This window comes from Balaenoptera ricei, chromosome 9 (genome assembly GCF_028023285.1).
Source record: "Balaenoptera ricei isolate mBalRic1 chromosome 9, mBalRic1.hap2, whole genome shotgun sequence".
Taxonomy (NCBI): domain Eukaryota; kingdom Metazoa; phylum Chordata; class Mammalia; order Artiodactyla; family Balaenopteridae; genus Balaenoptera; species Balaenoptera ricei.
Genome location: NC_082647.1, coordinates 75589547 through 75605853, shown reverse-complemented (window position 1 = coordinate 75605853; position 16307 = coordinate 75589547). Strand labels below are relative to the sequence as shown.

General features: G+C 37.4%; 1 protein-coding gene across 2 annotated transcripts in view; it reads left to right on the top strand.

The window, feature by feature from the left end:
• Nucleotides 1–16307, top strand: part of CDCA7L (cell division cycle associated 7 like) — a 50886-nt gene that overhangs the window by 19434 nt on the left and 15145 nt on the right. The window lies entirely within an intron of this gene.

Genomic DNA, 16307 nt, shown 5'->3' with positions numbered 1-16307 from the left:
GGATTTTTGCATCATAAGGGATATTGCTCTGTACTTCTCTTGTAGGTTCTTTGTGTGGCTTTGCTGTGAGGGTAATCCCAGCCTCATAGAATGAGTTAAGAGGTATTCTCTCTTCTTCAGTTTTTTTTGAAGAGTTTGAGAAGGGTCGGTGTTAATTTTTCTTTAAATGTTAAACAGAATTCTGGTCCTGGGATTTACTTTGTTGGGAGGTTTTTCATTATTGATTCAAATCCTTACTAGTTAGAGGTCTTTTTGGGTTTTCTGTTCTTCAGGAATCAGTCTTGGAAGGTTGTGTGTTTTTAGGAATTTACCCATTTTATCTAGCTAGCCCAATTTGTTGACGTATAATTGTTCATAGTACTCTTTTATTATCCTTTTTATTTCTGCACAGTTGGTAGTAATGAACCTGCTTTATTTCAATAATTTGGATCTTCTGTCTTTTTTTCTCTTAGTCAATCTACCTAAAAGTTTGTCCGTTTTGTTACTGTCATAGAACCAACTTTTGGTTTTACTGATTTTTCTCTATTGGTTTTCTATTCTTTATCTCTGCCGTAATCTTTATTTCCTTCCTTCTGCTACCTTTGGGTTTATTAGCTGTACTTTTTCTAGTTCCTTGTGGTATAAAATTAGTTTGTTGGTTTTTTATATTAACCAACAAACTTTCTTTCTTTTTTCATATAAATGTTTATAGCTATAAATTTCCTTCTTAGCATTGCTTTCTCTGCACCCTATAAGTTTTGGTACATTTTGCTTTCACTTTCGTTTGTTTGAAAGTATTTTCTAATTTCCCTTGTGTTTTCTTCTTTGACCCGCTGGTTGCTAAAGAGTGTTTTTAAATTTCCACTTATTTGTGAATTTTCCAGTTTTTCTTCTGTTATTGATTTCTAGTTTTATTATGATTGGAAAGATAGTTTGTATGATCTTAATCTTTTAAATTTATATTCGTTTTGTAGTGTCACATATGGTCTGTCTTGGGGACTTTTCCATGTGCTCTTGAGGAAAATGTATATTCTGCTGTTGGAAGGTTCTGTATATGTCTGTTCTAGTTGGTTTATAATGTTCAATTCCTTTTCCTTACTGATCTTCTCACTGGGTTTCTATACATTATTGAAAGTAGGGTATTGAGATCTCCAACTATTATTGTAGAACTATTTCTTTCAATTCTGTCCATGTTTTCTTCATGTATTTTGAAGCTCTGATGTTTGATTCATACATATTTATAATTATTGTATCTTCTTGATGAGTTGATCCTTTTATCAATATGTAATGTTCTTTGTCTCTTATTATTAATTTTACTTAATATCTATTTTGATATTAGTATTGATCTCTCTTGGGTTATTACTTGCGTTGGATATCTTTTTCCCTTCTTTCACTTTCAACCTGTTTGTGTTTTTAGATCTGAAGTAAATCTCTTGTAGACAGCATATGGTTGGATCCTGTTATTTAATCCATTCTGCCAATCTATATCTTTTGATTGTAGAGTTTAATCCATTTGTATTTAAAGTGATTACTGATGGGGAAGGACTTGACTTTTACCATTTTGTTTTTTCTTTTCTGTATGTCTTCTAGCTTTCTTGACCCTCATTTCTTGAATTACTGCCTGTGTTTGTGTTTTGTTGATTTCTTTGTAGTGACATGTTTTGATTCTCTTCTCATTTCCTCTTGTGTGTATTCTGTAGATATTTTCTCTGTGGTTACCATGCGGGTTACATATAACATTCTAAAATTAAAACAATCTAATTTGAATGATATCAGTTTAACTTCAGTGGCATACAAAAGCTCTTTTCCTATACAACTCTGTCCCCCTCTTTGTTGTTGATGTCACAAATGACATCTTTATGCATTTTGTACCCACAAACATAGATTCGTGTTTTTTTAATCCTATAGAAAATAAAAAGTGGAGTTACAAAACAAATTTACAATGATACTGGGTTTTATATTTGTTTATGTATTTACCTTTACCTGAAAGCTTTATATTTTGTACGGCTTTGAGTTACTGTCCTTTCATTTCAACCTGAAGGACTGCCTTTAGGATTTCTTGTGGGCAGGTCTAGTAGTAATGAACTCTCTCAGTTTTTGTTTATCTGGTAATGTCTTAATTTCTCTCTCATTTTTGAAGGACAATTTTCCAGATACTGAATTCTTGGTTGACAGTTTTTACTTTCAGCACTTTAAATATGTCATTCCACTGCCCTCTGCCCTCCAAAGTTTCTGCTGAGCAATCAGCTGGTAATCTTATTGAGGATCCCTTGTTAGGAGTTGCTTTTCTCTTGCTGCTTTCAACATTCTCTTTTCTTTCAACAGTTTGATTAAAATGTGCCTCAGTGTGGATCTCTTGGGTTTATCCTACTTGGCATTTCTATAATTCATGTCTTTCATCAAATTTGGGGAATTTTTTGGCCATTATTTTGTCAAATCTCTGATTCTTTTGCCTCATCAATCTGATTTTGTACTCCTCTAGGGAAATGTTCAATTTAGTTATTACGTTTTCTCCAAAATTTCTGTTTCTTTTCCTTTTTATAATGTATGTCTCTTTATTGATATCACCCTTTTGCTTATAAATCATTTTCTTGATTTACCCTAGTTCTTTGTGTTTTCTTTTTGCTCTTTGAGCATATTTAAGGCAGTTGCCTTTGTCTAGTGAGTCCCCAGTCTGTGCTTCCTTAGGGACATCTGTTTCTACCTATTATTTTGTTCCTTTCAATTTTGTTTCTTTGTATGCCTTTGCTCTTTGTCAAAAGTTGGGTATTTGAGAAACTGCTACCTTTTCCAGTGTTTAAAGACTGGCTGTATGCCAGGGAAACCATTCACTGATTGGCTGGCCATGCTCTGAGCCCGAAAGCTTAAGGTTTTCTCACATCTTTTTTGAGAATGTATCTATTTGGGCTATGTGTGGCTTTCTCAGTTCTCCCATATACACAGCTTCTTTTGAATATCTTAATTTCCCAAGAAGTTTTACCCAAGCTTTTCCTTGGAGCTTTAGATGGACTGTTGTATTTCTCCATGCATAAACTCTTGTCCCAGGCATCTGCAGATGTGTAGTCCCCTGCAGCTTTCATGAGCAATGGCTGGAGCTTTTCCTCACCTGAGACTGAGTTAGGTGAGACAGGGACCATCAGGCAGCCCCCTTGACTGGTTAGAATGTTGCAGTCAGTGTCTGCTTTGCTCCCTCCAGTTTAAGGGAACTGGAAACTAGGCTCAGCATCCTCCAGACCAGAAATTGCCTTGTGAAGGGGGCGGAGCGAAGGTGAGTATAAATGCCACGTAAGTTCCTGCCATTCTGAAGGTGAATGTTTCTTTTTTTAAAAAAATTTTTATTTTTTATTGCATTATAGTTGATTCACAATGTTGTGTTAGTTTAAGGTGTATAGCAGAGTAATTCAATTACACATGTATATGTATCTATTGTTTTTCAAGTTCATTTCCCATTTAGGTTATTATAGAATATTGAGCACAGTTCCCTGTGCCATACAGTAGGTCTTTGTTGATTACCAGTTTTAAATATAGCAGAGTGTACATGTCAATCCCAGACTCCCAATCTATGCCCCCAACCTTCCCCTTGGTAACTGTAAGTTCGTTTTCTAAGTATGTAAGTCTGTTTCTGTTTAGTGAATAAGTTCACTTGTATCATTTCTTTTTAGATTCCACATGTAAGCAATATCATATGATTATTTGTCTTTCTCTGACTTACTTCACTTAGTATGATAATCTCTAGGTCCATCCATGTTGCTGCAAATGGCATCATTTCATTCTTTTTTATAGCTGAGTAATATTCCATTGTATGTGTGTACCATTTCTTTTTTTGTCTGTTCATCTGTTGATGGACATTTAGGTTGTTTCCATGTTTGGGCTATTGTGAATAGTGCTGCTATGAACATAGGGATGCATGTATCTTTTTGAATTATAGTTTTGTCCAGGTATATGCCTGGGAGTGGGATTGCTGGATCATATGGTAATTCTATTTTTAGTTTTTTAAGGAACCTCCGTACTGTTTCCCATAGTGGCTGCACCAACTTACATTCTCACCAGCAGTGTAGGGTTCCCTTTTCTCCACACCCTCTCCAGCATTTGTTATTTGTAGACTTTTTGATAATGGTCATTCTGACCAGTGTGAGGTGGTACCTCATTGTAGTTTTGATTTGCATTCCTCTAATGATTAGTGATATTGAGCCTCTTTTCATGTGTCTACTGGCTCTCTGTATGTCTTCTTTGGAGAAATGCTGTTAAGGTCTTCTGCCTGTTTTTCAATTGGATTGTTTGGTTTTTTTTTGTTGAGTGGTAAGAGCTGTTTGTGTATTTTGGAGATTAAGCCCTTGTCAGTTGCATCATTTGCAAATATTTTCTCCCATTCCATAGTTTGTCTTTTTGTTTTCTTTTTTTTTTAATCATTCCCTTTGCTGTGCAAAAACTTTTAAGTTTCATTAGGTCTCATTTGTTTTAATTTCCATTATTCTAAGAGATGGATCCAAAAAGATATTGCTGCAGTTTATATCAAAGAGTGTTCTGCCTATGTTTTCCTCTCAGAGTTTATAGTATCCAGTTTTACATTAAGGTCTTTAACCCACTTTGAGTTCATTTTTGTGTATGGTGTTAAAGAATATTCTAATTTTATTCTTTTACGTGTAGGTGCCCAGTATTCCCAGCACCACTTACTGAAGAGACTGTCTTTTCTCCACTGTATATTCTTGCCTATTTTTTTGAAGATTAATTGACCATAGGTGCGTGGGTTTATTTCTGGGCTTTCTGTCCTGTTCCATTGATCTGTATTTCTGTTTCTCTGCCAGTACCATATTGGTTTGATGACTGTAGCTTCGTAGTATAGCCTGAAGTCAGGGAGCCTCATTCCTCCAGTTCCGTTTTTCTTTCTCAAGATTGCTTTGGCTGTTCAGGGTCTTCTTTGTCTCCATAGAAATTAAAAATTTTTTGTTCTGGTTCTGTGAAAAATGCTTGGTAATTTGATAGGGATTGCATTGAATCTGTTGATTGCCTTGGGTTGTATAGTCATTTTGACAGTATTGATTCTGCCAATCCAAGAACATGGTATATCTTTCCATCTGTTTGTGTTATCGTCGATTTCTTTCATCAGCATCTTACAGATTTCGGAGTACAGGTCTTTTGCCTCCTTAAGTAGGTTTATTCCTAGGTATTTTATTCTTTTCAATGAGATGGTAAATGGGATTGTTTCTTGAATTTCTCTTTCTGATCTTCTGTTGTTAGTGTATAGAAATGCAATAGATTTCTATGTTTTAATTTTGTATCCTGCACATTAACCTAATCCATTGATGCGCTCTGGTAGTTTTCTGGTAGCATCTTTAGGATTTTCTATGTATAGTATCATGTCATCTGCAAACAGTGAAGTTTTACTTCTTCATTTCTAATTTGGATTCCTTTTATTTCTTTTTCTTTTCTCATTGCCATGGTGGGACTTCCAAAACTATGTTGAATAAAAGTGGTGAGAGTGGACATCCTTGTCTTGTTCCTGATCTCAAAAGAAATGCCTTCAGCTTTTCACCGTTAAGTAGGATGTTAGCTTTAGTTTTGTCATATATGGCCTTTATTATGTTGAGGTATGTTCCCTCTATGCCCCCTTTCTGGAGCGTTTTTTATCGTAAATAGGTGTTGAATTTTGTCAAAAGCTTTTTCTGCATCTGTTGAGATGATCATATGGGTTTTTTTCTTCAGTTTGTTAGTGTGGTGTATCACACTGATTGATTTGCAGATATCGAAAAATCCTTGCATCCCTGGGATAAATCCCACTTGATTGTGGTGTATGATCCTTTTAATGTGTTGTTGGATTCAGTTTGCTGGTATTTTGTTGAGGATTTTTGCATCTATGTTTCAGTGATATTGGCCTGTAATTTTCTCTTTTTGTGGTATCTTTGTCTGGTTTTGGTATAAGGGTGATGGTGGCCTCATAGAATGAGTTTGGGAGTGTTCCTTCTTCTTCAGCTTTCTGGAATAGTTTCAGAAGGATAGGTGTTAACTACTCTTTAAATGTTAGATAGAATTCGCCTGTGAAGCCATCTGGTCTTGGACTTTCGTTTGTTGAGAGTTTTTTAATCACAGTTTCAATTTCATTACTTGTGATTGGTCTGTTCATATTTTCTATTTCTTCCTGGTTCAGTCTTGGGAGATTGTACCTTTCTAAGAAATCGTCCATTTCTTCTAGGTTGTCAATTGCATTGGCATACAGTTGCTTGTAGTAGTCTCTTATGATACTTTGTATTTCTGTGGTGTCAATTGTAACTTCTCCTTTTTCATTTCTAATTTTATTGATTTTAACCCTCCCTTTTTTTCTTGATGAGTCTGGCTAAAGGTTTATCGATTTTGTTTATCCTTTCAGAGAACCAGCTTTTAGTTTCATTGATCTTTTCTGTTGTTTTCTTCATCTCTGTTTCATTTATTTCCTCTCTGATCTTTATGATTTCTTTCCTTCTTCTAACTTTGGGTTTTGTTTGTTCTTTCTCTGCTTACTTTAGGTGTAAGTTTAGGTTATTTGAGATTTTTCTTGTTTCCTGAGGTAAAATTGTATTGCTATAAACTTCACTCTTAGAACTGCTTTTGCTGTGTCCCATAGGTTTTGAATCGTGGTGTTTTTGTTGTTATTTGTCTCTAGGTATTTTTAAAATTTCCTCTTTGATTTCTTCAGTGATCCATTGATTGTTTAGTAACATATTGTTTAGCCACCATGTGTTTGTGTGTTTTACAGTTTTTTTTTTTTCTTGTAGTTAATTTCTGATCTCATAGCATTGTGGTCAGAAAAGATGATATGATTTAAACTTTTTTAAATTTACTGAGGCTTACTTTGTGGCCCACCATGTGATCAATCCTGGAGAATGTTCCATGTGCACTTGAAAAGAATGTGTATTCTGCTGTTTTTGGATGGAATGCTCTATAAATGTCGATGAAGTCCGTCTGGTCTAATGTGTCATTGAAGGCCTGTGTTTCCTTGTCGATTTTTCTGTCTGGATAGTCTGTCCATTGATGAAAGTGGGTGTTAAAGTCCCTCACTATTATTGTGTTACTGTCAGTTTCTCCTTTTATGGCTGTTACTGTTTGTTTTATATACTGAGGTGCTCTTATGTTGGGTGCATATATATTTACAAGTGTTATATCTTCTTGTATTGATCCCTTGATCACTATGTAGTGTCCTTCCTTGTCTCTTAGTCCGTATTTTAAAGTCTATTTTGTCTGCTATGAGTATTGCTACACCAGCTTTCTTTTGATTTCCATTTGAATGTAATATGTTTTTACATCCCCTCACTTTAAGTGTGTATGTGTCCCTAGGTCTGAAGAGGATCTTTTGTAAAAAGCATATATATGGGTCTTGTGTTTGTATCCATTCAGCCAGTCTGTGTCTTTTGGTTGGAGCATTTAGTCCATTTACATTTAAGGTAATTATCAATATGTATATTTCTATTGCCCTTTTCTTAATTGTTTTGGGTTTGTTTTTTGGCCATTATCTCCTTGATAGGAGGTGTGACTGATGTTGTGGTGGCCAGGCCTGCACTGGCCTCCCCTTTGCTCTGTGATTATCACTGCCCTGTCAGAGGTGGAGTCTGCTCCCTAGTTGTTGGAGTAGAGGCCCCCAGATCTGTTTCTTAGCTGTGTTTCTGATCTGCAGTGTGAGGTAGGTGGGATTGGAGCACTCCCACTGGGAGGGAAGCCACTGAGTATTTCTCCTCTGGAGCTGTTCACCTGTGGGTGTGATCTGTTGTGTCACCTTTCACCCGTTGTGCGAGCTCTCAGATTACACTGTTGTTGGCAGTGCTCTTGGCCACACCTTAACTGTGGGTATGCCGGCAGTTGGCCCTGGTGTCTTTCAGACGTTGTTTTCACCAGGCCACCAGCGTAGATATAGATCCACTGAAGTCAGGTCCCGGGATTGCAGTGATCATGGATCTGGACCCACTGTGGGAGCAGCCCAGACTCTGGTCTGGCCCAGCCTCTCTGTGTATATGCCTACAAAGTCTACAGCTGCTAAAGCTAGACCCATCTTGGCTGCGGGAGCACTCGCTGTCTGTTCAGATGTTCTGTAGGCGCTCAGTTTACAAAGCTGGTCACGGGGGTGTCAATTTGCAGTTTCCGCAGCTGGTTACATGGGGATCTTTCTTTTTAGGTGTCCAAGGTCCTCTGCTAGTGTTCAGCTGGTGTTCTGTGAGAATTGTTCCACTTATAGTTGTATTCTTGATGCATTTGTGGGGAGAGATGAACTCCACGTCCTCCTACTCCTCTGCCATCTTGACTCCTGATTTGTTTATTTTCTCTATAGTTATGTCTTTTCCAAAATATCCTATAAGTATAATCAGACAGCGTATAGTCTTTTTCACTTGGCATAGTGATGAGCTTTATTCATTTTGTTGTGTCTGTCAGTAATTTATTCTTTTTTATTGCTGAGTTAAATTCTGTGGTATGGATGTTCCGCAGTTTGTTTTATCCATTCCCTGGTTGACTTGGATTGTTTGTAGGTTTGGAAATAAAACTGCTAATTGCAAGTTTTGTGTGAACATAATTTTCATTTCACTTGGGTAACACCTAGGAGCAGGTTTGCTGGATCATGTGCTAAGTGTATGTTTAACTTTATAAGAAACTGCCAAATTGTTTTCCAAAGTGGCTATACCATTTTGCATTTCTACTAACAGTTTATGAAAGGGCCAGTTGCTCCACATCCATGTCAGCACTTGGTATTGTCAGGTTTTTTAAAAGCCATTCTGCTAGGTAGATAGTTATATCTCATTGTAGTTTTAATTTGCATTTCCTTAATGACTGTGCATGTCAAAAATTTTTTCATGTGCTCATCTGCCATCGATTTATCTTTGGTGAAGTGTTTGCTCACCTCTTTTGCCTGTTTTTTAATTGGGTTATTTGTTTTTATTATTGAGCTTTTGAGAGTTCTTTATATATTCTGGGTATAGGTCCTTCATCAGATAAATGATGTGCAGGTATTTTTTTCTAGTCTATTGGCTTTTCATTCCCTTAAGAGTCTTTTTTGAAGAGTAGAAGTTCTTGATTTTAATTGTCTAATTTATACATTTAAAAAATCTGTATTGTGCTTGGTGTTTTATCTAAAAATTCTTTGCGTAACCCAAGGTTACAAAGATTTTCTCCAGTTTTCTTCTAGAAGTGTTATTGTTTTAGGTGTTATATTTAGATCTGATCCATTTTGAGTTAGTTTTTGTAAATGGTGCAGGATATGTGCATTTTTTATGACCCAACCAATTTAATCATAAGAGATTTAGGGAAATGATGTTGTTTATGGAGAAAATGATACGAAACAACCCCCTTCGTAGTGGGTTGAAGGAATGTTTTCCTCTGTGTAAAGGGTCTCCTTACACAGATGCAAGATAGTACACCCTACAAATTCTGCCATTCTTGCTCTCAAAATTGCTTTCAGAACACTTAATGAGGAAAATGCAGTAGTGTATAGGAATTTCTTTTGTACTGCTCCTTAGGGCTTTAAATGAAACATGTTTCCAGGTGAAATACACACTAGTATTCCTGGAATAAGAAACATTTCCTGAAGCTTTATCAAAATCAACTTTTGAATAAATTGGCCTTAAAGAGAATCTCAAGTTTCTTTTGTTTCAAAAACTAATAGATGGGGGCTTCCCTGGTGGCGCAGTGGTTGAGAATCTGCCTGCCAATGCAGGGGACACGGGTTCGAGCCCTGGTCTGGGAAGATCCCACATGCCGCAGAGCAGCTGGGCCCGTGAGCCACAATTACTGAGCCTGCGCGTCTGGAGCCTGTGCTCCCCAACAGGAGAGGCCGCGATAGTGAGAGGCCCGCGCACCGCGATGAAGAGTGGCCCCCGCTTGCCGCAACTGGAGAAAGCCCTCACACAGAAACGAAGACCCAACACAGCCATAAATAAATAAATAAATAAATAAATAAATAAATAAAAATTAAAAAAAAAAAACAAAAAAAAACAACTAATAGATGATAAATATGTTCCTTCTGTATGGGTGGTGGTATTTTTCAATCCAGGAAGAATGAATTTAGATATCCTTGAGATATAGAAAACCTTTGATTAAAAAAATTTTACCCAATTAAAAAATTTCCTTCCTTCTTTTTTTTCCAAACTAGTTGATGCTGCGTATCAATTATTCATATTTATTAAGGACCTCAGAGTATGTAAGACTCTATTCTTGGTGCTGGAGTGGGGCAGGGTGAGAAAGACAAACGCTAAAGAGATCCAGAGTCTGCCATGAGAATTAACTGCCTGTAGGAAGGAGGTTAAGCTCTACATATGAGTTGCTATTATGAAGTAGGAAGAATCACATCTCATAAGAGAGGAACAAAATGGGCTGGACCTTGCACAAAGCATGTTCTGCAGGCCAGAGCATGGGGAGCTTGTTAGAAATGCAGAATCTCAGGCCTCTGTTGTGGGTTTTGTTTTTAAAAAAATTTTTTATCGAGGTATAATTGACCTATAGCACTGTATTAGTTTCAAGGCATCCAGTGTAATGATTCAGTATTTGTAGGATTCCCTTTATTTTTCAGAGTGAATAATATTCCACTGTATGTGTTTATGACATCGTTTAGCCATTCATCTGTCGATGGACCCTTGGGTTGCCTCCACTTTGTGGATTTTGGGAATAGTGCTACCATGAACAAGGGAAGGGTTATTTTTAACTTAAAGTTTTTCTTTTAATTTTATTAACACTTCAGTGTCCAGTACTATCACTAGCAGACACTAGTTAGATACGCTGTCAGTAACATTTGAAATTACAGCTTTTAAAATTTCTTTGGTGTTCCACTTAGCACCGTGAGCTCTTCTGTGTGCCTTCCCTGAACGAGTTTGAGATCCAGCCTGTAGATGTTTGGTCCTTACATTAGAAGCTGACATTTTATAACTGGGAGATTCCTCACCAAGACTCAGAGTCCTCACTTCTCTGGGGAGGTTCAAGGTTGGGCATACTGAGCCCGGTGCCTTTGTAGCTTTGGTCTGCTGGGGTGCGGGAGTGACTGCCATTCCTGGACTCATGTCGCCGCTGTCCAGTGTAGCCTTACCCTGAGCTGCTGACTTCACTGCCCACCTGCTTGGCCCCAAAGCCTGTTCAATGTGCGTTCTTTGTTCCCGAGATGAGCCCCAAGGTAGTTTGCAAGGCCTGTAAGTGAAATCTGCAATCCTTTCTGAAAGAGGTGCTGTGAATATGACTACTTTGTATGTAGATGCTCAGAAATTCTGGGTGAAGATCTTTAATTCCTCTTGGATAGGAATGTCACAGAGTGTACCTTTTGACCCTGTGCACCTTTCCTAGGAAACTACACCTTCCCTGAGAAAATGACTACAACGTCAGATGTAGTCATTTTCATACAAAGATTTATTGATGACCTGCTTTAGGCCAGGCCCGTGTTAGGTGCCAAGGACTCCATTTTAGTGTCTGTGTCCTGGTCGAGGAATTGAATCTTGGGCCCCACTTGACCTTCGATGATACTCACGTTGTTATCCCAACAAGGACACAGTGAATAGATATATACAGTGTGTGTGAAAGGAATGGAAGAAATCTGTGTATTGTAAAAAAAAAAAAAAAAAAAAAGTTATGAATAATAAGTCTTTTCAGTTTCAGAAGAGAATTTTCTTGACTTCTTTCTGGTTAGCTAGATTGCACTTATCCTAATATTGTGCAAGCTTGACTACTGTAAGTATAATCCATTGGTTGGGAGTATTTTATATTTTCTTTTCAGTTATTTGCTTTATTTTTTTGGTTTCTTTTGGTAGGTCTTAAAATTGGCGTTGTAGTCAAATGGAACATAAGCTTTGCAGAAAAAAGTCCATTGTAGTCTGTTTAGACTACATAGCTACAGAGTGGATCACTGCCGAATGAAACAGGGAAGTGACAAATCCTTGGGCCTAAAGTGTTGATACATTGTTTAACTGGTCTCACATTAGAAGGCTGTCCCTATGAATCCTCTTTTATCAGGTCCTTTCGGTCCCTCGCATGCAAATCTTGCCTTCTTTGTTGCATCTGTTAAACAGTTTGTTGCGTTGAAGACACTTGAATATTTTACAGACTTTTGCTAAATCCCGGGACTTATGACTGTCTGAAATGCTTCTCTTAATGCCTTTTGAAGTTGGGCAGCAAGAAACAGAGCCCTGCGTGCCCCAAGAATGTGTAGTGGTTTTTGCTTTTTTGAAAGTTCATTGCTTCCTTTTGTCCCTAATGGGTAATTGCAGCCTCTCCCTACTGGCACCTCTGGAGCAGATACAGAAGTAAGAAGGAATTAGGCAGACAGAGGCTCACTGCAGTGGCGGTTGCGACAGTGGCCCCTGGGCTAATGCAGTTGACCGTGGAAGCAATTTATTTATATCAACAGCCTCTGCATTCCTTATATGTGCTTCCAGAAGATCATTACGTTGGGTGCTTCTTCCTCTTTAATTCTTTATGTTAAAACAAGCTTCTGGGCCAGCGGGGTGTTTGGATTCATAGAATGGTGGTAAGTCAAAAAAGCGCCCCTTCAGGGACTGAACTCGATGATTGTTAAGTAAAGTCTAATGTACTTAAACTTTCATAAATGTCATCTATGTTTCTCCAATAAGAGTATTTTCTTGGTGTGTTGTTTCTGTTGACTAAACAACAGTGAAAGGTGTCTTTGAAAAGACAAGCATGCCAAATACTGTTAAATTAAAAGTCTTCCTTCTTTAAGAGGTAAATTTTTCTCCCAAGAACCATCTCAGATTTAAGGTTTGTTTAGGAGCTTCTCCTTAGCATAAATGTTACAGTATTTTTTCTACTGTTAGTGGAGCTCTAATTCTGTAAGTGTCTGCCTGTTGGTCTCTTGAAGTGATTTCATTAGATGGTTTGTAATTAACTCTCTGACATCATTAATCTTGTATTCAGTGTCTGGATTTGTGTACTCTAGAAACCAAATGTTAAACTTCCTTTGGTTGACCCACTAGCTTTCTAATCATTTTTAAACAAGAAGCATTAAAATCATGCTAAAAATGAATAGATTAGGGATTAGTGATCTCTCAAATGAACCTGACTATAAAATTAATTCAATGCACAGAAAAAAAGAATCCAAAGAATTTAAGTAACTTCTGAATACACAACTCTGTGTGTAATAGTGTAGCCATTATTTAAAATGGGGTCTGGGGAACCCTGAAACCCTTTCAGGGTTCCATGAGGACAAAGTTATTGTCATAATAATATTAAGACATTATTGGAGGAGGGGCCGGAAAAAATGTTAAGACATTATTTGCATTTTTTTGCTGTGTTGTTATTTGCACTGATGTGCAAAAGCAAAGGCAGAGAAAACTGCTTGTCCTCAGCATGAATCAAGGCAGTGGCATCAAAGTGTACTAGTGGTCATCTCATTCTTCACCTCCGTGCACCAATTTTAAAAGAAAATATGTTGCGCATAGTATGTCTTACTGTAGCAGTAAAAATTATTTTATTAAAATCTTGACCCTTGAGGGCATCTCTTTTATATACTCCATGATGAAATCTGAAGTACATATAAAGTATCTTCGTATCTCCAAGTACAACCATGGTCTGGTTATCTCAGGGAGAAGATCTAGTACCTAGCAGGACTGTGTTCGGAGGACAGCAAGAACCCCAAAGAAATCTTGGACTTGATTGTTGTTGGCAGTGGTGTTGGTAGTGGTATTGGTGTGTTGTCTGAAACGGTTTTGTGTGTACTGTGGATAGAGCAAATGGGTAGGTGTATGAGAAGTACTGGGAATTGGGGTTTTCGTTGCGGGGAAGGGAGATACTAACGTCGTGTTGAGGGAGATGAAGAAGAATCCTGTCTTGTTGGGTTTGAATTCAGGATGTCACAATGAACTCAGATGTAAGATACTTAAAACACCTTTGTTCTGTCCAGGCAAAGCAATGATACTTTACTAGCAAGGAGCACACCTAGATCTCAGAGCTTGATTTCCAAATGCCAGGGCTCCTTGGAGAAATGGCTCATTCAGGGTCTGGGGCCAGTACAAGGCTAGCTTGGCACGCCTGTTGTTTTGGAAAAGAAGGAGGTGCTCAGAGGCTATTAGGGTTGTGTCAAAAGGACACAGAAGCTGGCTTGAAGGAGCTGCTAGTAGCCAAATTTGGGACAATCTGAGTATCAGAAAGAATGATGACAGAGTAATGGGTTAAAACACATTAACTTAAAACAATCCATGAAACTACCTGGGAGGGAGAGTGGGGAGAGAAGGAAAGAGGGAGAGAGAGGGATAGACCGGAAGAGAGAGAATATTACATTACAGGAGAATGCCACCTAACATATGAAGGAGGAATAGTATTTGAAAATCACTGTTTTGTAACCCCTAACGTGGTAATTGATTCAGGCGAAGGGGTATCAATGGATACCGAAACTGTTGAGTGAAATGCTATCAGGGAGAAGGATAGTCATAGAATCTCAAATATCATCCTAGTTATTACTTAATAAGTACAAAGGGGTAAAGACACTTTTGCTAAGAAGAAATCTGGCAGATCCCACTTTAACTTGGTGATCAAACAGCATCACCACTAAAGACACAACCAGATGTTATATGCGATGTGTAGCCGGAACGCAGCACTGCCCACGAAGGAGTCTGGCTGAAGAAAAGCACACTTGAGTCTGACTGAGACTCCAGATTTAAGTACCAAATTACAGGAAATCCAGAGGAACAGAGGACTCTGTTAAATACCATCTTGGGGCTGCAAAAATCAAAAAACAAACCTCCAGACTCTGGCAAACTCTACAGTCAGATAACCCAGTTTCTTCAAAAATCAGTTGCGAGAAGAAAGTTAAACATGAAGGCGACGCGAGAAAGGACTTGAGACGTATTGACCAATGTATGGGCCTTATTTGGATCCTGATACAAATACACTGGGGGTTGAAAAAAATAAGTTAATAGTAACTGTGGACACAGACTGTATATTTGCTGGTAACACAGGGTGAAATGATACTGTGTCTACAATTGCTTTAAAATAATTTGGAAGGAGGGCAGTTGGGTTGGGATACAGATGAAACAAGACTAGCCATGGACAGATAATTGCTAGTGTGTCCACATGTGTGTTCATGATACTATTCCATCTACTTAGGAAAGTATTTGAAAGTTTTATAATTAAATTAAAAATACTGCTAATTAATAGGGAATAGCTTGACATTTTGTGCCTCCTTATGCAATGCATTGAGAAGTACATGTCATCTGTATAGAATTGTTGCCAATAATATTTGAGTCTATCAGGAAAAAATCAGATAAGTTCAGAATGTGTGACATTCTACAAGGCAGTTTTCTTGGGTTGTCTACAAAATGTCAGTGTTATGAAAAGCAACAAAAAATAATGTCTTAAAAAAACAATCAAATACAATGCATGATTCTTGCTTGAGCGGATCCCTTTTGCCCTTAAAAAGTTATGAAAGACATTTTGGGCACACTGCAGACATTTGAATACGGATTCATAATACATGATATTATTGAATTAATATTAATTATTTTAGGTATGATGATGGTTGTGCGGTTCTTCAGGAGAATGTCCTTATTCTTAGGAGATGTGTATGGAAGTATTTTAGGGTGAATTGTATGGTGTCTGCAAATTACTTGAAACACACATGGATTAGGTTGCTGCATTTTAAATCACTATTTTCCTAGGTTGGAAACATTCAAATATCAGCAAATGCCTAAGATTCAACCTAACATTTGTTGAAAGATAGAGAAAAAAGCAAATGGGGGGCTCCAGGTGAAGCATATACAAATGTTTGTACTATTCTTTCACCTTTCTATGTGTTTGAACTTTTTCGAAATAGTTGGGAACAAACAGGTAGTCAGCGTACAAAACTGAACTCTCAGCAAATACATATTTGTTAGATTAAGTGTGCTGACAACATTCTCTCTGGGAATAATTGCCTGTGATAGTGTTTAACAGAATTAATTCTAAACTAAGATTGATTCAGAATACAGAAAAGAAGGAAAGCTTTATTTCATTGTATGAACTTTCATGTGACAAAGAACAGAAAAATAAAGAACTATAGGTAGAAATTAAGAAAAGAGCTTAGTGATGTCTTAAGGAATTTTTTTTTTTTTAACATGGATGACATTTAAAGACATCCACTGTAGGAGAAAATTTTCTTATTTTTTGTCAAGAGATCAAAAATGGCTTTTATCTAGGCATGGCCTCAACACTCCTTGTAAAATAGGATATATCTCTAGAATTTGAAAAAGAAAACTCTTCTTCTTCCACCACTTTCCTGGTTGCCATCAGGTGTCAAGTTGAGGCACATTTTGCTCAGGGTTACTGGGGTCTTGTGAGCAACCATGGCAGATTGATAAAGTCATGAGATGGTAATTCCTACTCCTCTACAAAATTTCCCTAAGTGA